General features: G+C 47.9%; 6 non-coding genes across 6 annotated transcripts; all 6 read left to right on the top strand.

Moving 5' to 3' along the window:
• Nucleotides 1-3,308: 3,308 nt before the first annotated feature.
• Nucleotides 3,309-3,428, top strand: trnal-caa (transfer RNA leucine (anticodon CAA)). Its single transcript has 2 exons — nucleotides 3,309-3,346; nucleotides 3,383-3,428. It is a non-coding gene; the product is annotated as a tRNA-Leu (tRNA).
• A 3,463-nt stretch (nucleotides 3,429-6,891) lies between these two features.
• Nucleotides 6,892-7,011, top strand: trnal-uaa (transfer RNA leucine (anticodon UAA)). Its single transcript has 2 exons — nucleotides 6,892-6,929; nucleotides 6,966-7,011. It is a non-coding gene; the product is annotated as a tRNA-Leu (tRNA).
• A 3,467-nt stretch (nucleotides 7,012-10,478) lies between these two features.
• Nucleotides 10,479-10,598, top strand: trnal-uaa (transfer RNA leucine (anticodon UAA)). Its single transcript has 2 exons — nucleotides 10,479-10,516; nucleotides 10,553-10,598. It is a non-coding gene; the product is annotated as a tRNA-Leu (tRNA).
• A 3,483-nt stretch (nucleotides 10,599-14,081) lies between these two features.
• trnal-uaa (transfer RNA leucine (anticodon UAA)) lies at nucleotides 14,082-14,201 on the top strand. Its single transcript has 2 exons — nucleotides 14,082-14,119; nucleotides 14,156-14,201. It is a non-coding gene; the product is annotated as a tRNA-Leu (tRNA).
• Nucleotides 14,202-16,649: 2,448 nt separating this feature from the next.
• trnal-caa (transfer RNA leucine (anticodon CAA)) lies at nucleotides 16,650-16,769 on the top strand. Its single transcript has 2 exons — nucleotides 16,650-16,687; nucleotides 16,724-16,769. It is a non-coding gene; the product is annotated as a tRNA-Leu (tRNA).
• A 2,635-nt stretch (nucleotides 16,770-19,404) lies between these two features.
• On the top strand, nucleotides 19,405-19,524 carry trnal-caa (transfer RNA leucine (anticodon CAA)). The gene is made up of 2 exons: nucleotides 19,405-19,442; nucleotides 19,479-19,524. It is a non-coding gene; the product is annotated as a tRNA-Leu (tRNA).
• The last annotated feature ends 419 nt before the right edge of the window (nucleotides 19,525-19,943 follow it).

Below are 19,943 nucleotides of genomic sequence, written 5' to 3'. Positions count from 1 at the left end.
ATATTGTGTGAGAGAGGGAGCGTTTATGTGAGTGAGTGTGTTTGTGACAGAGAGAGGGTGAATTTTTATGTGTGTGAGAGAGTGTGCTTCTGTGTGAGAGAGAGAGTGTGTGTGTGAGAGGGAGGGAGAGTGTATGTGTGTTTGTGTGTGAGAGAGAGAGGAAGAATTTGTTAGTGTGTGTGAGAAAGAGCGTGTGTGTGAGAGAGAGTGTGTGTGTAAGAGAGAGTGTGTGTTTGTGTGAGAGAGTGTGTGTGTGAGAGTGTGGGTTTGTGTGACAGAGAGAGTGTGTGTGAGAGAGTGTGTGAGAGGGTCTGTGTGAGAGAGTGTGTGTGTGTGTGTGAGAGGGAGTGTGTGTGTCAGTGTGTGTGAGAGGGTGTGTGAGAGAGAGAGAGTGTGTGTGTGTGAGAGAGAGTGGGTGTCTATGAGGGATTGTTGCTGAGTGTGTGTGTGAGAGAGTGTATGTGTGTTTGTGTGTGAGAGAGAGAGGAAGAATTTGTTAGTGTGTGTGAGAAAGAGCGTGTGTGTGAGAGAGAGTGTGTGTGTAAGAGAGAGTGTGTGTTTGTGTGAGAGAGTGTGTGTGTGAGAGTGTGGGTTTGTGTGACAGAGAGAGTGTGTGTGAGAGAGTGTGTGAGAGGGTCTGTGTGAGAGAGTGTGTGTGTGTGTGTGAGAGGGAGTGTGTGTGTCAGTGTGTGTGAGAGGGTGTGTGAGAGAGAGAGAGTGTGTGTGTGTGTGGGTGTGAGAGACAGATAGAGTGTGTGTGTGCATGTGCATGTGAGAGAGTGAGTGTGTGTGTGTGTGTGTGCGAGAGTGAGACTGTGTATGAGGGAGTGTGTGCATGTGCATGTGAGAGAGTGAGTGTGTTTGTGACAGAGAGAGGGCTAATTTTTATGTGTGTGAGAGAGTGTGCTTGTGTGTGAGAGAGAGAGTGTGTGCATGTGAGAGAGTGTGTGTGTGTGTGTGAGAGAGTGTATGTGTGTTTGTGTGTGAGAGAGAGAGGAAGAATTTGTTAGTGTGTGTGAGAAAGAGCGTGTGTGTGAGAGAGAGTGTGTGTGTAAGAGAGAGTGTGTGTTTGTGTGAGAGAGTGTGTGTGTGAGAGTGTGGGTTTGTGTGAGAGAGAGAGTGTGTGTGAGAGAGTGTGTGAGAGGGTCTGTGTGAGAGAGTGTGTGTGTGTGTGTGAGAGGGAGTGTGTGTGTCAGTGTGTGTGAGAGGGTGTGTGAGAGAGAGAGAGTGTGTGTGTGTGAGAGAGAGTGGGTGTCTATGAGGGATTGTTGCTGAGTGTGAATGCAAGGGAGCTGCAGAAATGCGGAATTGCATTTTGTGTCTGCACAAGAGCAAGGTGACTAATTGTACAGAGTGAGAAAGACATCTGGAAGGGCATCTGCAGCAGCTTGTCAGGATGGCCGAGTGGTCTGAGGTGCCAGACTCAAGGAGTGTTAGTCCTTGCTCTGCATCTGGGCTTGTGAATTCTGGTCCCTTTCTAGGGGGGTGGGTTCAAATCCCACTCCTAACATTCTCCACTTTTCCTCAAACAAACCTTCCCACACCCACACAATGCCCCCAAATTTCACAGCTTCTTGGAGAGGAGTCACTCCCCCTTCACAAAGATGGAAGAATCCAACCCCTCGGTTTAAAAGATAAGGCTGAGGCATTTGCAGCAATATTGTGTGAGAGAGGGAGCGTTTATGTGAGTGAGTGCGTTTGTGACAGAGAGAGGGTGAATTTTTATGTGTGTGAGAGAGTGTGCTTGTGTGTGAGAGAGAGAGTGTGTGTGTGAGAGGGAGGGAGAGTGTGTGTGTGTGAGAGAGAGTATTATGTGTGTGAGAGAGTGTGTGTGTGCGTTTGTGTGTGAGAGAGTGTGTGTATATGGGAGAGATAGAGTGTGTTTGTGAGAGTGTGTGTGTGTGTGAGAGAGATAAAGTGTATGTGTGAGTGTGAGAGAGAGTGTGTGTGTGAGAGAGAGAGATAGGGTGTGTATATGTGTGTGAGAGAGAGTGAATTTGTATGTGTCTGTGCGAGAGAGACAGAGAGAGCATGAGTCTGTGTGTGAGAGAGAGTGTGTGTCTGTGTGTCTGTGTATGACAGTGTGTGTGAGAGAGAATGTGTGTGAGAGAGAGTGTGTCTGTGAGAGAGAGTGCGTGTGTGTGTGTATGTGAGAGAGAGTGTGTTTGTGTGTGGGTGTGAGAGACAGATAGAGAGTGTGTGAGTGTGTGTGCATGTGAGAGAGAGTGTATATGTGTGTGAGAGAGATTGTGTGTGCATGTGAGTGTTTGGGTGTGTGTGTGAGAGAGAGAGTGCGTGTGTGTGAGAGAGAGTGTGTGTTTGTGAGAGAGAGTGTGTATGTCTACATGTGTTTGTGTGTGAGAGAGAGTGTGTCTGTGAGAGAGTGTATATGTGTGGATAGAGAGAGAGAGCATGTGTGTGTGAGAGAGAGTGTGTGTTTGTGAGAGAGAGAGAGTATGTGTGTGAGAGAGAGTGCATGTGTGTGAGAGAGAGGGTGTGTGTGTGTGTGAGAGAGAGAGAGAGTGTGCGTGTGTGTGAGAAAGAGTGTGTGTGAGGGAGAGAGAGTGTATGTGTGCATGTGAGAGAGTGTGTGTGTTTGTGTGAGAGAGAGAGGAAGAATTTGTTAGTGTGTGTGAGAGAGAGTGTGTGTGTGAGAGAGAGTGTGTGTTTGTGTGAGAGAGTGTGTGTGTGAGAGTGTGGGTTTGTGTGAGAGAGAGTGTGTGTGTGTGTGTGAGACAGAAAGAGTGTGTGTGTGAGAGAGAGAGAAAGCGCGTGTGTGAGAGAGAGAGTGTGTGTGTATGTGTGAGAGAGAGAAAGAGAGAATTTTTGTGTGTGTGCGTGAGAGAGTGTGTTTTTGTGTGAGTGTGTTTGTGTGTGTGTGAGACAGAAAGAGTATGTGTGTGTGAGAGAGAGTGAGAGAGCGTGAGTGTGTCATGTGAGAGAGTGAGTGTGTGTGAGAGAGTGACAGTGTGTGTGTGATAGTGAGTGTGTGAGAGAGTATGTGCATGTGAGAGAGAGAGTGTGTGTGAGAGAGACAGAAAGAGGGAGAATATGTGTGTGTGAGAGGGAGAGAGTGTGTTTGTGTGTGGGTGTGAGAGACAGATAGAGTGTGTGTGTGCATGTGCATGTGAGAGAGTGAGTGTGTGTGTGTGTGTGTGCGAGAGTGAGACTGTGTATGAGGGATTGTTGCTGAGTGTGAATGCAAGGGAGCTGCAGAAATGCGGAATTGCATTTTGTGTCTGCACAAGAGCAAGGTGACTAATTGTACAGAGTGAGAAAGACATCTGGAAGGGCATCTGCAGCAGCTTGTCAGGATGGCCGAGTGGTCTAAGGCGCCAGACTCAAGGAGTGTTAGTCCTTGCTCTGCATCTGGGCTTGTGAATTCTGGTCCCTTTGTAGGGGCGTGGGTTCAAATCCCACTCCTGACATTCTCCACTTTTCCTCAAACAAACCTTCCCACACCCACACAATGCCCCCAAATTTCACAGCTTGTTCGAGAGGAGTCACTCCCCCTTCACAAAGATGGAAGAATCCAACCCCTCGGTTTAAAAGATAAGGCTGAGGCATTTGCAGCAATATTGTGTGAGAGAGGGAGCGTTTATGTGAGTGAGTGTGTTTGTGACAGAGAGAGGGTGAATTTTTATGTGTGTGAGAGAGTGTGCTTCTGTGTGAGAGAGAGAGTGTGTGTGTGAGAGGGAGGGAGAGTGTGTGTGAGAGAGTGTATGTGTGTTTGTGTGTGAGAGAGAGAGGAAGAATTTGTTAGTGTGTGTGAGAAAGAGCGTGTGTGTGAGAGAGAGTGTGTGTGTAAGAGAGAGTGTGTGTTTGTGTGAGAGAGTGTGTGTGTGAGAGTGTGGGTTTGTGTGACAGAGAGAGTGTGTGTGAGAGAGTGTGTGAGAGGGTCTGTGTGAGAGAGTGTGTGTGTGTGTGTGAGAGGGAGTGTGTGTGTCAGTGTGTGTGAGAGGGTGTGTGAGAGAGAGAGAGTGGGTGTCTATGAGGGATTGTTGCTGAGTGTGTGTGTGAGAGAGTGTATGTGTGTTTGTGTGTGAGAGAGAGAGGAAGAATTTGTTAGTGTGTGTGAGAAAGAGCGTGTGTGTGAGAGAGAGTGTGTGTGTAAGAGAGAGTGTGTGTTTGTGTGAGAGAGTGTGTGTGTGAGAGTGTGGGTTTGTGTGACAGAGAGAGTGTGTGTGAGAGAGTGTGTGAGAGGGTCTGTGTGAGAGAGTGTGTGTGTGTGTGTGAGAGGGAGTGTGTGTGTCAGTGTGTGTGAGAGGGTGTGTGAGAGAGAGAGAGTGTGTGTGTGTGTGGGTGTGAGAGACAGATAGAGTGTGTGTGTGCATGTGCATGTGAGAGAGTGAGTGTGTGTGTGTGTGTGTGCGAGAGTGAGACTGTGTATGAGGGAGTGTGTGCATGTGCATGTGAGAGAGTGAGTGTGTTTGTGACAGAGAGAGGGCTAATTTTTATGTGTGTGAGAGAGTGTGCTTGTGTGAGAGAGAGAGAGTGTGTGCATGTGAGAGAGTGTGTGTGTGTGTGAGAGAGTGTATGTGTGTTTGTGTGTGAGAGAGAGAGGAAGAATTTGTTAGTGTGTGTGAGAAAGAGCGTGTGTGTGAGAGAGAGTGTGTGTGTAAGAGAGAGTGTGTGTTTGTGTGAGAGAGTGTGTGTGTGAGAGTGTGGGTTTGTGTGAGAGAGAGAGTGTGTGTGAGAGAGTGTGTGAGAGGGTCTGTGTGAGAGAGTGTGTGTGTGTGTGTGAGAGGGAGTGTGTGTGTCAGTGTGTGTGAGAGGGTGTGTGAGAGAGAGAGAGTGTGTGTGTGTGAGAGAGAGTGGGTGTCTATGAGGGATTGTTGCTGAGTGTGAATGCAAGGGAGCTGCAGAAATGCGGAATTGCATTTTGTGTCTGCACAAGAGCAAGGTGACTAATTGTACAGAGTGAGAAAGACATCTGGAAGGGTATCTGCAGCAGCTTGTCAGGATGGCCGAGTGGTCTGAGGTGCCAGACTCAAGGAGTGTTAGTCCTTGCTCTGCATCTGGGCTTGTGAATTCTGGTCCCTTTCTAGGGGGGTGGGTTCAAATCCCACTCCTAACATTCTCCACTTTTCCTCAAACAAACCTTCCCACACCCACACAATGCCCCCAAATTTCACAGCTTCTTGGAGAGGAGTCACTCCCCCTTCACAAAGATGGAAGAATCCAACCCCTCGGTTTAAAAGATAAGGCTGAGGCATTTGCAGCAATATTGTGTGAGAGAGGGAGCGTTTATGTGAGTGAGTGCGTTTGTGACAGAGAGAGGGTGAATTTTTATGTGTGTGAGAGAGTGTGCTTGTGTGTGAGAGAGAGAGTGTGTGTGTGAGAGGGAGGGAGAGTGTGTGTGTGTGAGAGAGAGTATTATGTGTGTGAGAGAGTGTGTGTGTGCGTTTGTGTGTGAGAGAGTGTGTGTATATGGGAGAGATAGAGTGTGTTTGTGAGAGTGTGTGTGTGTGTGTGTGAGAGAGATAAAGTGTATGTGTGAGTGTGAGAGAGAGTGTGTGTGTGAGAGAGAGAGATAGGGTGTGTATATGTGTGTGAGAGAGAGTGAATTTGTATGTGTCTGTGCGAGAGAGACAGAGAGAGCATGAGTCTGTGTGTGAGAGAGAGTGTGTGTCTGTGTGTCTGTGTATGACAGTGTGTGTGAGAGAGAATGTGTGTGAGAGAGAATGTGTGTGAGAGAGAGTGTGTCTGTGAGAGAGAGTGCGTGTGTGTGTGTATGTGAGAGAGAGTGTGTTTGTGTGTGGGTGTGAGAGACAGATAGAGAGTGTGTGAGTGTGTGTGCATGTGAGAGAGAGTGTATATGTGTGTGAGAGAGATTGTGTGTGCATGTGAGTGTTTGGGTGTGTGTGTGAGAGAGAGAGTGCGTGTGTGTGAGAGAGAGTGTGTGTTTGTGAGAGAGAGTGTGTATGTCTACATGTGTTTGTGTGTGAGAGAGAGTGTGTCTGTGAGAGAGTGTATATGTGTGGATAGAGAGAGAGAGCATGTGTGTGTGAGAGAGAGTGTGTGTTTGTGAGAGAGAGAGAGTATGTGTGTGAGAGAGAGTGCATGTGTGTGAGAGAGAGGGTGTGTGTGTGTGTGAGAGAGAGAGAGAGTGTGCGTGTGTGTGAGAAAGAGTGTGTGTGAGGGAGAGAGAGTGTATGTGTGCATGTGAGAGAGTGTGTGTGTTTGTGTGAGAGAGAGAGGAAGAATTTGTTAGTGTGTGTGAGAGAGAGTGTGTGTGTGAGAGAGAGTGTGTGTTTGTGTGAGAGCGTGTGTGTGTGAGAGTGTGGGTTTGTGTGAGAGAGAGTGTGTGTGTGTGTGTGAGACAGAAAGAGTGTGTGTGTGAGAGAGAGAGAAAGCGCGTGTGTGAGAGAGAGAGTGTGTGTGTATGTGTGAGAGAGAGAAAGAGAGAATTTTTGTGTGTGCGTGAGAGAGTGTGTTTTTGTGTGAGTGTGTTTGTGTGTGTGTGAGACAGAAAGAGTATGTGTGTGTGAGAGAGAGTGAGAGAGCGTGAGTGTGTCATGTGAGAGAGTGAGTGTGTGTGAGAGAGTGACAGTGTGTGTGTGATAGTGAGTGTGTGAGAGAGTATGTGCATGTGAGAGAGAGAGTGTGTGTGAGAGAGACAGAAAGAGGGAGAATATGTGTGTGTGAGAGGGAGAGAGTGTGTTTGTGTGTGGGTGTGAGAGACAGATAGAGTGTGTGTGTGCATGTGCATGTGAGAGAGTGAGTGTGTGTGTGTGTGTGCGAGAGTGAGACTGTGTATGAGGGATTGTTGCTGAGTGTGAATGCAAGGGAGCTGCAGAAATGCGGAATTGCATTTTGTGTCTGCACAAGAGCAAGGTGACTAATTGTACAGAGTGAGAAAGACATCTGGAAGGGCATCTGCAGCAGCTTGTCAGGATGGCCGAGTGGTCTAAGGCGCCAGACTTAAGGAATGTTAGTCCTTGCTCTGCATCTGGGCTTGTGAATTCTGGTCCCTTCCTAGGGGCGTGGGTTCAAATCCCACTCCTGACATTCTCCACTTTTCCTCAAACAAACCTTCCCACACCCACACAATGCCCCCAAATTTCACAGCTTGTTCGAGAGGAGTCACTCCCCCTTCACAAAGATGGAAGAATCCAACCCCTCGGTTTAAAAGATAAGGCTGAGGCATTTGCAGCAATATTGTGTGAGAGGGAGCGTTTATGTGAGTGAGTGTGTTTGTGACAGAGAGAGGGTGAATTTTTATGTGTGTGAGAGAGTGTGCTTCTGTGTGAGAGAGAGAGTGTGTGTGTGAGAGGGAGGGAGAGTGTATGTGTGTTTGTGTGTGAGAGAGAGAGGAAGAATTTGTTAGTGTGTGTGAGAAAGAGCGTGTGTGTGAGAGAGAGTGTGTGTGTAAGAGAGAGTGTGTGTTTGTGTGAGAGAGTGTGTGTGTGAGAGTGTGGGTTTGTGTGACAGAGAGAGTGTGTGTGAGAGAGTGTGTGAGAGGGTCTGTGTGAGAGAGTGTGTGTGTGTGTGTGAGAGGGAGTGTGTGTGTCAGTGTGTGTGAGAGGGTGTGTGAGAGAGAGAGAGTGTGTGTGTGTGAGAGAGAGTGGGTGTCTATGAGGGATTGTTGCTGAGTGTGTGTGTGAGAGAGTGTATGTGTGTTTGTGTGTGAGAGAGAGAGGAAGAATTTGTTAGTGTGTGTGAGAAAGAGCGTGTGTGTGAGAGAGAGTGTGTGTGTAAGAGAGAGTGTGTGTTTGTGTGAGAGAGTGTGTGTGTGAGAGTGTGGGTTTGTGTGACAGAGAGAGTGTGTGTGAGAGAGTGTGTGAGAGGGTCTGTGTGAGAGAGTGTGTGTGTGTGTGTGAGAGGGAGTGTGTGTGTCAGTGTGTGTGAGAGGGTGTGTGAGAGAGAGAGAGTGTGTGTGTGTGTGGGTGTGAGAGACAGATAGAGTGTGTGTGTGCATGTGCATGTGAGAGAGTGAGTGTGTGTGTGTGTGTGTGCGAGAGTGAGACTGTGTATGAGGGAGTGTGTGCATGTGCATGTGAGAGAGTGAGTGTGTTTGTGACAGAGAGAGGGCTAATTTTTATGTGTGTGAGAGAGTGTGCTTGTGTGTGAGAGAGAGAGTGTGTGCATGTGAGAGAGTGTGTGTGTGTGTGAGAGAGTGTATGTGTGTTTGTGTGTGAGAGAGAGAGGAAGAATTTGTTAGTGTGTGTGAGAAAGAGCGTGTGTGTGAGAGAGAGTGTGTGTGTAAGAGAGAGTGTGTGTTTGTGTGAGAGAGTGTGTGTGTGAGAGTGTGGGTTTGTGTGAGAGAGAGAGTGTGTGTGAGAGAGTGTGTGAGAGGGTCTGTGTGAGAGAGTGTGTGTGTGTGTGTGAGAGGGAGTGTGTGTGTCAGTGTGTGTGAGAGGGTGTGTGAGAGAGAGAGAGTGTGTGTGTGTGAGAGAGAGTGGGTGTCTATGAGGGATTGTTGCCGAGTGTGAATGCAAGGGAGCTGCAGAAATGCGGAATTGCATTTTGTGTCTGCACAAGAGCAAGGTGACTAATTGTACAGAGTGAGAAAGACATCTGGAAGGGCATCTGCAGCAGCTTGTCAGGATGGCCGAGTGGTCTGAGGTGCCAGACTCAAGGAGTGTTAGTCCTTGCTCTGCATCTGGGCTTGTGAATTCTGGTCCCTTTCTAGGGGGGTGGGTTCAAATCCCACTCCTAACATTCTCCACTTTTCCTCAAACAAACCTTCCCACACCCACACAATGCCCCCAAATTTCACAGCTTCTTGGAGAGGAGTCACTCCCCCTTCACAAAGATGGAAGAATCCAACCCCTCGGTTTAAAAGATAAGGCTGAGGCATTTGCAGCAATATTGTGTGAGAGAGGGAGCGTTTATGTGAGTGAGTGCGTTTGTGACAGAGAGAGGGTGAATTTTTATGTGTGTGAGAGAGTGTGCTTGTGTGTGAGAGAGAGAGTGTGTGTGTGAGAGGGAGGGAGAGTGTGTGTGTGTGAGAGAGAGTATTATGTGTGTGAGAGAGTGTGTGTGTGCGTTTGTGTGTGAGAGAGTGTGTGTATATGGGAGAGATAGAGTGTGTTTGTGAGAGTGTGTGTGTGTGTGAGAGAGATAAAGTGTATGTGTGAGTGTGAGAGAGAGTGTGTGTGTGAGAGAGAGAGATAGGGTGTGTATATGTGTGTGAGAGAGAGTGAATTTGTATGTGTCTGTGCGAGAGAGACAGAGAGAGCATGAGTCTGTGTGTGAGAGAGAGTGTGTGTCTGTGTGTCTGTGTATGACAGTGTGTGTGAGAGAGAATGTGTGTGAGAGAGAATGTGTGTGAGAGAGAGTGTGTCTGTGAGAGAGAGTGCGTGTGTGTGTGTATGTGAGAGAGAGTGTGTTTGTGTGTGGTTGTGAGAGACAGATAGAGAGTGTGTGAGTGTGTGTGCATGTGAGAGAGAGTGTATATGTGTGTGAGAGAGATTGTGTGTGCATGTGAGTGTTTGGGTGTGTGTGTGAGAGAGAGAGTGCGTGTGTGTGAGAGAGAGTGTGTGTTTGTGAGAGAGAGTGTGTATGTCTACATGTGTTTGTGTGTGAGAGAGAGTGTGTCTGTGAGAGAGTGTATATGTGTGGATAGAGAGAGAGAGCATGTGTGTGTGAGAGAGAGTGTGTGTTTGTGAGAGAGAGAGAGTATGTGTGTGAGAGAGAGTGCATGTGTGTGAGAGAGAGGGTGTGTGTGTGTGTGTGAGAGAGAGAGAGAGTGTGCGTGTGTGTGAGAAAGAGTGTGTGTGAGGGAGAGAGAGTGTATGTGTGCATGTGAGAGAGTGTGTGTGTTTGTGTGAGAGAGAGAGGAAGAATTTGTTAGTGTGTGTGAGAGAGAGTGTGTGTGTGAGAGAGAGTGTGTGTTTGTGTGAGAGCGTGTGTGTGTGAGAGTGTGGGTTTGTGTGAGAGAGAGTGTGTGTGTGTGTGTGAGACAGAAAGAGTGTGCGTGTGAGAGAGAGAGAAAGCGCGTGTGTGAGAGAGAGAGTGTGTGTGTATGTGTGAGAGAGAGAAAGAGAGAATTTTTGTGTGTGCGTGAGAGAGTGTGTTTTTGTGTGAGTGTGTTTGTGTGTGTGTGAGACAGAAAGAGTATGTGTGTGTGAGAGAGAGTGAGAGAGCGTGAGTGTGTCATGTGAGAGAGTGAGTGTGTGTGAGAGAGTGACAGTGTGTGTGTGATAGTGAGTGTGTGAGAGAGTATGTGCATGTGAGAGAGAGAGTGTGTGTGAGAGAGACAGAAAGAGGGAGAATATGTGTGTGTGAGAGGGAGAGAGTGTGTTTGTGTGTGGGTGTGAGAGACAGATAGAGTGTGTGTGTGCATGTGCATGTGAGAGAGTGAGTGTGTGTGTGTGTGTGTGCGAGAGTGAGACTGTGTATGAGGGATTGTTGCTGAGTGTGAATGCAAGGGAGCTGCAGAAATGCGGAATTGCATTTTGTGTCTGCACAAGAGCAAGGTGACTAATTGTACAGAGTGAGAAAGACATCTGGAAGGGCATCTGCAGCAGCTTGTCAGGATGGCCGAGTGGTCTAAGGCGCCAGACTTAAGGAATGTTAGTCCTTGCTCTGCATCTGGGCTTGTGAATTCTGGTCCCTTTGTAGGGGCGTGGGTTCAAATCCCACTCCTGACATTCTCCACTTTTCCTCAAACAAACCTTCCCACACCCACACAATGCCCCCAAATTTCACAGCTTATTCGAGAGGAGTCACTCCCCCTTCACAAAGATGGAAGAATCCAACCACTCGGTTTCAAAGATAAGGCTGAGGCATTTGCAACAATTTTGTGTGAGCGTGTGAGAGAGGGAGCGTTTATGTGAGTGAGTGTGTTTGTGACAGAGAGAGGGCTAATTTTTATGTGTGTGAGAGAGTGTGCTTGTGTGTGAGAGAGAGAGTGTGTGCATGTGAGAGTGTGTGTGTGTGTGTGAGAGAGTGTATGTGTGTTTGTGTGTGTGTGAGAGAGGAAGAATTTGTTAGTGTGTGTGAGAAAGAGCGTGTGTGTGAGAGAGAGTGTGTGTGTAAGAGAGAGTGTGTGTTTGTGTGAGAGAGTGTGTGTGTGAGAGTGTGGGTTTGTGTGAGAGAGAGAGTGTGTGTGAGAGAGTGTGTGAGAGGGTCTGTGTGAGAGAGTGTGTGTGTGTGTGTGTGTGAGAGGGAGTGTGTGTGTCAGTGTGTGTGAGAGGGTGTGTGAGAGAGAGAGAGTGTGTGTGTGTGAGAGAGAGTGGGTGTCTATGAGGGATTGTTGCTGAGTGTGTGTGTGAGAGAGTGTATGTGTGTTTGTGTGTGAGAGAGAGAGGAAGAATTTGTTAGTGTGTGTGAGAAAGAGCGTGTGTGTGAGAGAGAGTGTGTGTGTAAGAGAGAGTGTGTGTTTGTGTGAGAGAGTGTGTGTGTGAGAGTGTGGGTTTGTGTGACAGAGAGAGTGTGTGTGAGAGAGTGTGTGAGAGGGTCTGTGTGAGAGAGTGTGTGTGTGTGTGTGAGAGGGAGTGTGTGTGTCAGTGTGTGTGAGAGGGTGTGTGAGAGAGAGAGAGTGTGTGTGTGTGTGGGTGTGAGAGACAGATAGAGTGTGTGTGTGCATGTGCATGTGAGAGAGTGAGTGTGTGTGTGTGTGTGTGCGAGAGTGAGACTGTGTATGAGGGAGTGTGTGCATGTGCATGTGAGAGAGTGAGTGTGTTTGTGACAGAGAGAGGGCTAATTTTTATGTGTGTGAGAGAGTGTGCTTGTGTGTGAGAGAGAGAGTGTGTGCATGTGAGAGAGTGTGTGTGTGTGTGAGAGAGTGTATGTGTGTTTGTGTGTGAGAGAGAGAGGAAGAATTTGTTAGTGTGTGTGAGAAAGAGCGTGTGTGTGAGAGAGAGTGTGTGTGTAAGAGAGAGTGTGTGTTTGTGTGAGAGTGTGTGTGTGAGAGTGTGGGTTTGTGTGAGAGAGAGAGTGTGTGTGAGAGAGTGTGTGAGAGGGTCTGTGTGAGAGAGTGTGTGTGTGTGTGTGTGAGAGGGAGTGTGTGTGTCAGTGTGTGTGAGAGGGTGTGTGAGAGAGAGAGAGTGTGTGTGTGTGAGAGAGTGGGTGTCTATGAGGGATTGTTGCTGAGTGTGAATGCAAGGGAGCTGCAGAAATGCGGAATTGCATTTTGTGTCTGCACAAGAGCAAGTTGACTAATTGTACAGAGTGAGAAAGACATCTGGAAGGACATCTGCAGCAGCTTGTCAGGATGGCCGAGTGGTCTAAGGCGCCAGACTCAAGGAGTGTTAGTCCTTGCTTTGCATCTGGGCTTGTGAATTCTGGTCCCTTTCTAGGGGGGTGGGTTCAAATCCCACTCCTAACATTCTCCACTTTTCCTCAAACAAACCTTCCCACACCCACACAATGCCCCCAAATTTCACAGCTTCTTGGAGAGGAGTCACTCCCCCTTCACAAAGATGGAAGAATCCAACCCCTCGGTTTAAAAGATAAGGCTGAGGCATTTGCAGCAATATTGTGTGAGAGAGGGAGCGTTTATGTGAGTGAGTGCGTTTGTGACAGAGAGAGGGTGAATTTTTATGTGTGTGAGAGAGTGTGCTTGTGTGTGAGAGAGAGAGTGTGTGTGTGAGAGGGAGGGAGAGTGTGTGTGTGTGAGAGAGAGTATTATGTGTGTGAGAGAGTTTGTGTGTGAGAGAGTGTGTGTATATGGGAGAGATAGAGTGTGTTTGTGAGAGTGTGTGTGTGTGTGTGTGAGAGAGATAAAGTGTATGTGTGAGTGTGAGAGAGAGTGTGTGTGTGAGAGAGAGAGATAGGGTGTGTCAGTGTGTGTGAGAGAGAGTGAATTTGTATGTGTCTGTGCGAGAGAGACAGAGAGAGCATGAGTCTGTGTGTGAGAGAGAGTGTGTGTCTGTGTGTCTGTGTATGACAGTGTGTGTGAGAGAGAATGTGTGTGAGAGAGAATGTGTGTGAGAGAGAGTGTGTCTGTGAGAGAGAGTGCGTGTGTGTGTGTATGTGAGAGAGAGTGTGTTTGTGTGTGGGTGTGAGAGACAGATAGAGAGTGTGTGAGTGTGTGTGCATGTGAGAGAGAGTGTATATGTGTGTGAGAGAGATTGTGTGTGCATGTGAGTGTTTGGGTGTGTGTGTGTGAGAGAGAGTGCGTGTGTGTGAGAGAGAGTGTGTGTTTGTGAGAGAGAGTGTGTATGTCTACATGTGTTTGTGTGTGAGAGAGAGTGTGTCTGTGAGAGAGTGTATATGTGTGGATAGAGAGAGAGAGCATGTGTGTGTGAGAGAGAGTGTGTGTTTGTGAGAGAGAGAGAGTATGTGTGTGAGAGAGAGTGCATGTGTGTGAGAGAGAGGGTGTGTGTGTGTGTGTGAGAGAGAGAGAGAGTGTGCGTGTGTGTGAGAAAGAGTGTGTGTGAGGGAGAGAGAGTGTATGTGTGCATGTGAGAGAGTGTGTGTGTTTGTGTGAGAGAGAGAGGAAGAATTTGTTAGTGTGTGTGAGAGAGAGTGTGTGTGTGAGAGAGAGTGTGTGTTTGTGTGAGAGCGTGTGTGTGTGAGAGTGTGGGTTTGTGTGAGAGAGAGTGTGTGTGTGTGTGAGACAGAAAGAGTGTGTGTGTGAGAGAGAGAGAAAGCGCGTGTGTGAGAGAGAGAGTGTGTGTGTATGTGTGAGAGAGAGAAAGAGAGAATTTTTGTGTGTGCGTGAGAGAGTGTGTTTTTGTGTGAGTGTGTTTGTGTGTGTGTGAGACAGAAAGAGTATGTGTGTGTGAGAGAGAGTGAGAGAGCGTGAGTGTGTCATGTGAGAGAGTGAGTGTGTGTGAGAGAGTGACAGTGTGTGTGTGATAGTGAGTGTGTGAGAGAGTATGTGCATGTGAGAGAGAGAGTGTGTGTGAGAGAGACAGAAAGAGGGAGAATATGTGTGTGTGAGAGGGAGAGAGTGTGTTTGTGTGTGGGTGTGAGAGACAGATAGAGTGTGTGTGTGCATGTGCATGTGAGAGAGTGAGTGTGTGTGTGTGTGTGTGCGAGAGTGAGACTGTGTATGAGGGATTGTTGCTGAGTGTGAATGCAAGGGAGCTGCAGAAATGCGGAATTGCATTTTGTGTCTGCACAAGAGCAAGGTGACTAATTGTACAGAGTGAGAAAGACATCTGGAAGGGCATCTGCAGCAGCTTGTCAGGATGGCCGAGTGGTCTAAGGCGCCAGTCTTAAGGAATGTTAGTCCTTGCTCTGCATCTGGGCTTGTGAATTCTGGTCCCTTTGTAGGGGCGTGGGTTCAAATCCCACTCCTGACATTCTCCACTTTTCCTCAAACAAACCTTCCCACACCCACACAATGCCCCCAAATTTCACAGCTTATTCGAGAGGAGTCACTCCCCCTTCACAAAGATGGAAGAATCCAACCCCTCCATTTCAAAGATAAGGCTGAGGCATTTGCAACAATTTTGTGTGAGCGTGTGAGAGAGGGAGCGTTTATGTGAGTGAGTGTGTTTGTGACAGAGAGAGGGCTAATTTTTATGTGTGTGAGAGAGTGTGCTTGTGTGTGAGAGAGAGAGTGTGTGCATGTGAGAGTGTGTGTGTGTGTGTGAGAGGGAGTGTGTGTGTCAGTGTGTGTGAGAGGGTGTGTGAGAGAGAGAGAGTGTGTGTGTGTGAGAGAGGGTGGGTGTCTATGAGGGATTGTTGCTGAGTGTGAATGCAAGGGAGCTGCAGAAATGCGGAATTGCATTTTGTGTCTGCACAAGAGCAAGGTGACTAATTGTACAGAGTGAGAAAGACATCTGGAAGGACATCTGCAGCAGCTTGTCAGGATGGCCGAGTGGTCTAAGGCGCCAGACTCAAGGAGTGTTAGTCCTTGCTCTGCATCTGGGCTTGTGAATTCTGGTCCCTTTCTAGGGGGGTGGGTTCAAATCCCACTCCTAACATTCTCCACTTTTCCTCAAACAAACCTTCCCACACCCACACAATGCCCCCAAATTTCACAGCTTCTTGGAGAGGAGTCACTCCCCCTTCACAAAGATGGAAGAATCCAACCCCTCGGTTTAAAAGATAAGGCTGAGGCATTTGCAGCAATATTGTGTGAGAGAGGGAGCGTTTATGTGAGTGAGTGCGTTTGTGACAGAGAGAGGGTGAATTTTTATGTGTGTGAGAGAGTGTGCTTGTGTGTGAGAGAGAGAGTGTGTGTGTGAGAGGGAGGGAGAGTGTGTGTGTGTGAGAGAGAGTATTATGTGTGTGAGAGAGTGTGTGTGTGAGTTTGTGTGTGAGAGAGTGTGTGTATATGGGAGAGATAGAGTGTGTTTGTGAGAGTGTGTGTGTGTGTGTGTGAGAGAGATAAAGTGTATGTGTGAGTGTGAGAGAGAGTGTGTGTGTGAGAGAGAGAGATAGGGTGTGTATATGTGTGTGAGAGAGAGTGAATTTGTATGTGTCTGTGCGAGAGAGACAGAGAGAGCATGAGTCTGTGTGTGAGAGAGAGTGTGTGTCTGTGTGTCTGTGTATGACAGTGTGTGTGAGAGAGAATGTGTGTGAGAGAGAATGTGTGTGAGAGAGAGTGTGTCTGTGAGAGAGAGTGCGTGTGTGTGTGTATGTGAGAGAGAGTGTGTTTGTGTGTGGGTGTGAGAGACAGATAGAGAGTGTGTGAGTGTGTGTGCATGTGAGAGAGAGTGTATATGTGTGTGAGAGAGATTGTGTGTGCATGTGAGTGTTTGGGTGTGTGTGTGAGAGAGAGAGTGCGTGTGTGTGAGAGAGAGTGTGTGTTTGTGAGAGAGAGTGTGTATGTCTACATGTGTTTGTGTGTGAGAGAGAGTGTGTCTGTGAGAGAGTGTATATGTGTGGATAGAGAGAGAGAGCATGTGTGTGTGAGAGAGAGTGTGTGTTTGTGAGAGAGAGAGAGTATGTGTGTGAGAGAGAGTGCATGTGTGTGAGAGAGAGGGTGTGTGTGTGTGTGTGAGAGAGAGAGAGAGTGTGCGTGTGTGTGAGAAAGAGTGTGTGTGAGGGAGAGAGAGTGTATGTGTGCATGTGAGAGAGTGTGTGTGTTTGTGTGAGAGAGAGAGGAAGAATTTGTTAGTGTGTGTGAGAGAGAGTGTGTGTGTGAGAGAGAGTGTGTGTTTGTGTGAGAGCGTGTGTGTGTGAGAGTGTGGGTTTTGTGTGAGAGAGAGTGTGTGTGTGTGTGTGAGACAGAAAGAGTGTGCGTGTGAGAGAGAGAGAAAGCGCGTGTGTGAGAGAGAGAGTGTGTGTGTATGTGTGAGAGAGAGAAAGAGAGAATTTTTGTGTGTGCGTGAGAGAGTGTGTTTTTGTGTGAGTGTGTTTGTGTGTGTGTGAGACAGAAAGAGTATGTGTGTGTGAGAGAGAGTGAGAGAGCGTGAGTGTGTCATGTGAGAGAGTGAGTGTGTGTGAGAGAGTGACAGTGTGTGTGTGATAGTGAGTGTGTGAGAGAGTATGTGCATGTGAGAGAGAGAGTGTGTGTGAGAGAGACAGAAAGAGGGAGAATATGTGTGTGTGAGAGGGAGAGAGTGTGTTTGTGTGTGGGTGTGAGAGACAGATAGAGTGTGTGTGTGCATGTGCATGTGAGAGAGTGAGTGTGTGTGTGTGTGTGTGTGCGAGAGTGAGACTGTGTATGAGGGATTGTTGCTGAGTGTGAATGCAAGGGAGCTGCAGAAATGCGGAATTGCATTTTGTGTCTGCACAAGAGCAAGGTGACTAATTGTACAGAGTGAGAAAGACATCTGGAAGGGCATCTGCAGCAGCTTGTCAGGATGGCCGCGTGGTCTAAGGCGCCAGACTCAAGGAGTGTTAGTCCTTGCTCTGCATCTGGGCTTGTGAATTCTGGTCCCTTTTTAGGGGCGTGGGTTCAAATCCCACTCCTGACATTCTCCACTTTTCCTCAAACAAACCTTCCCACACCCACACAATGCCCCCAAATTTCACAGCTTATTCGAGAGGAGTCACTCCCCCTTCACAAAGATGGAAGAATCCAACCCCTCGGTTTCAAAGATAAGGCTGAGGCATTTGCAACAATTTTGTGTGAGCGTGTGAGAGAGGGAGCGTTTATGTGAGTGAGTGTGTTTGTGACAGAGAGAGGGCTAATTTTTATGTGTGTGAGAGAGTGTGCTTGTGTGTGAGAGAGAGAGTGTGTGCATGTGAGAGAGTGTGTGTGTGTGTGAGAGAGTGTATGTGTGTTTGTGTGTGAGAGAGAGAGGAAGAATTTGTTAGTGTGTGTGAGAAAGAGCGTGTGTGTGAGAGAGAGAGTGTGTGTGTAAGAGAGAGTGTGTGTTTGTGTGAGAGAGTGTGTGTGTGAGAGTGTGGGTTTGTGTGAGAGAGAGAGTGTGTGTGAGAGAGTGTGTGAGAGGGTCTGTGTGAGAGAGTGTGTGTGTGTGTGTGTGAGAGGGAGTGTGTGTGTCAGTGTGTGTGAGAGGGTGTGTGAGAGAGAGAGAGTGTGTGTGTGTGAGAGAGAGTGGGTGTCTATGAGGGATTGTTGCTGAGTGTGAATGTAAGGGATCTGCAGAAATGCGGACATGCATTTTGTGTCTGCACAAGAGCAAGGTGACTAATTGTACAGAGTGAGAAAGACATCTGGAAGGGCATCTGCAGCAGCTTGTCAGGATGGCCGAGTGGTCTAAGGCGCCAGACTCAAGGAGTGTTAGTCCTTGCTCTGCATCTGGGCTTGTGAATTCTGGTCCCTTTCTAGGGGGGTGGGTTCAAATCCCACTCCTAACATTCTCCACTTTTCCTCAAACAAACCTTCCCACTCCCACACAATGCCCCCAAATTTCACAGCTTCTTGGAGAGGAGTCACTCCCCCTTCACAAAGATGGAAGAATCCAACCCCTCGGTTTAAAAGATAAGGCTGAGGCATTTGCAGCAATATTGTGTGAGAGAGGGAGCGTTTATGTGAGTGAGTGCGTTTGTGACAGAGAGAGGGTGAATTTTTATGTGTGTGAGAGAGTGTGCTTCTGTGTGAGAGAGAGAGTGTGTGTGTGAGAGAGAGTATTATGTGTGTGAGAGAGTGTGTGTGTGAGTTTGTGTGTGAGAGAGTGTGTGTATATGGGAGAGATAGAGTGTGTTTGTGAGAGTGTGTGTGTGAGAGAGATAAAGTGTATGTGTGAGTGTGAGAGAGAGTGTGTGTGTGAGAGAGAGAGATAGGGTGTGTATATGTGTGTGAGAGAGAGTGAATTTGTATGTGTCTGTGCGAGAGAGACAGAGAGAGCATGAGTCTGTGTGTGAGAGAGAGTGTGTGTCTGTGTGTCTGTGTATGACAGTGTGTGTGAGAGAGAATGTGTGTGAGAGAGAATGTGTGTGAGAGAGAGTGTGTCTGTGAGAGAGAGTGCGTGTGTGTGTGTATGTGAGAGAGAGTGTGTTTGTGTGTGGGTGTGAGAGACAGATAGAGAGTGTGTGAGTGTGTGTGCATGTGAGAGAGAGTGTATATGTGTGTGAGAGAGATTGTGTGTGCATGTGAGTGTTTGGGTATGTGTGTGAGAGAGAGAGTGCGTGTGTGTGAGAGAGAGTGTGTGTTTGTGAGAGAGAGTGTGTATGTCTACATGTGTTTGTGTGTGAGAGAGAGAGTGTGTCTGTGAGAGAGTGTATATGTGTGGATAGAGAGAGAGAGCATGTGTGTGTGAGAGAGAGTGTGTGTTTGTGAGAGAGAGAGAGTATGTGTGTGAGAGAGAGTGCATGTGTGTGAGAGAGAGGGTGTGTGTGTGTGTGAGAGAGAGAGAGAGAGTGCGTGTGTGTGAGAAAGAGTGTGTGTGAGGGAGAGAGAGTGTATGTGTGCATGTGAGAGAGTGTGTGTGTTTGTGTGAGAGAGAGAGGAAGAATTTGTTAGTGTGTGTGAGAGAGAGTGTGTGTGTGAGAGAGAGTGTGTGTTTGTGTGAGAGAGTGTGTGTGTGAGAGTGTGGGTTTGTGTGAGAGAGAGTGTGTGTGTGTGTGTGAGACAGAAAGAGTGTGTGTGTGAGAGAGAGAGAAAGCGCGTGTGTGAGAGAGAGAGTGTGTGTGTATGTGTGAGAGAGAGAAAGAGAGAATTTTTTTGTGTGTGCGTGAGAGAGTGTGTTTTTGTGTGAGTGTGTTTGTGTGTGTGTGAGACAGAAAGAGTATGTGTGTGTGAGAGAGAGTGAGAGAGCGTGAGTGTGTCATGTGAGAGAGTGAGTGTGTGTGAGAGAGTGACAGTGTGTGTGTGATAGTGAGTGTGTGAGAGAGTATGTGCATGTGAGAGAGAGAGTGTGTGTGAGAGAGACAGAAAGAGGGAGAATATGTGTGTGTGAGAGGGAGAGAGTGTGTTTGTGTGTGGGTGTGAGAGACAGATAGAGTGTGTGTGTGCATGTGCATGTGAGAGAGTGAGTGTGTGTGTGTGTGTGTGTGCGAGAGTGAGACTGTGTATGAGGGATTGTTGCTGAGTGTGAATGCAAGGGAGCTGCAGAAATGCGGAATTGCATTTTGTGTCTGCACAAGAGCAAGGTGACTAATTGTACAGAGTGAGAAAGACATCTGGAAGGGCATCTGCAGCAGCTTGTCAGGATGGCCGAGTGGTCTAAGGCGCCAGACTCAAGGAATGTTAGTCCTTGCTCTGCATCTGGGCTTGTGAATTCTGGTCCCTTTCTAGGGGCGTGGGTTCAAATCCCACTCCTGACATTCTCCACTTTTCCTCAAACAAACCTTCCCACACCCACACAATGCCCCCAAATTTCACAGCTTATTCGAGAGGAGTCACTCCCCCTTCACAAAGATGGAAGAATCCAACCCCTCGGTTTCAAAGATAAGGCTGAGGCATTTGCAACAATTTTGTGTGAGCGTGTGAGAGAGGGAGCGTTTATGTGAGTGAGTGTGTTTGTGACAGAGAGAGGGCTAATTTTTATGTGTGTGAGAGAGTGTGCTTGTGTGTGAGAGAGAGAGTGTGTGCATGTGAGAGAGTGTGTGTGTGTGTGAGAGAGTGTATGTGTGTTTGTGTGAGAGAGAGAGAGGAAGAATTTGTTAGTGTGTGTGAGAAAGAGCGTGTGTGTGAGAGAGAGTGTGTGTGTAAGAGAGAGTGTGTGTTTGTGTGAGAGAGTGTG

The sequence above is a fragment of the Chiloscyllium plagiosum genome, unplaced genomic scaffold, assembly GCF_037043375.1.
Source record: "Chiloscyllium plagiosum isolate Xiang-an unplaced genomic scaffold, Cpla_swu_hap1 HiC_scaffold_24, whole genome shotgun sequence".
NCBI classification, from domain to species: domain Eukaryota; kingdom Metazoa; phylum Chordata; class Chondrichthyes; order Orectolobiformes; family Hemiscylliidae; genus Chiloscyllium; species Chiloscyllium plagiosum.
This window is presented reverse-complemented; position numbering and strand designations above follow the sequence as displayed.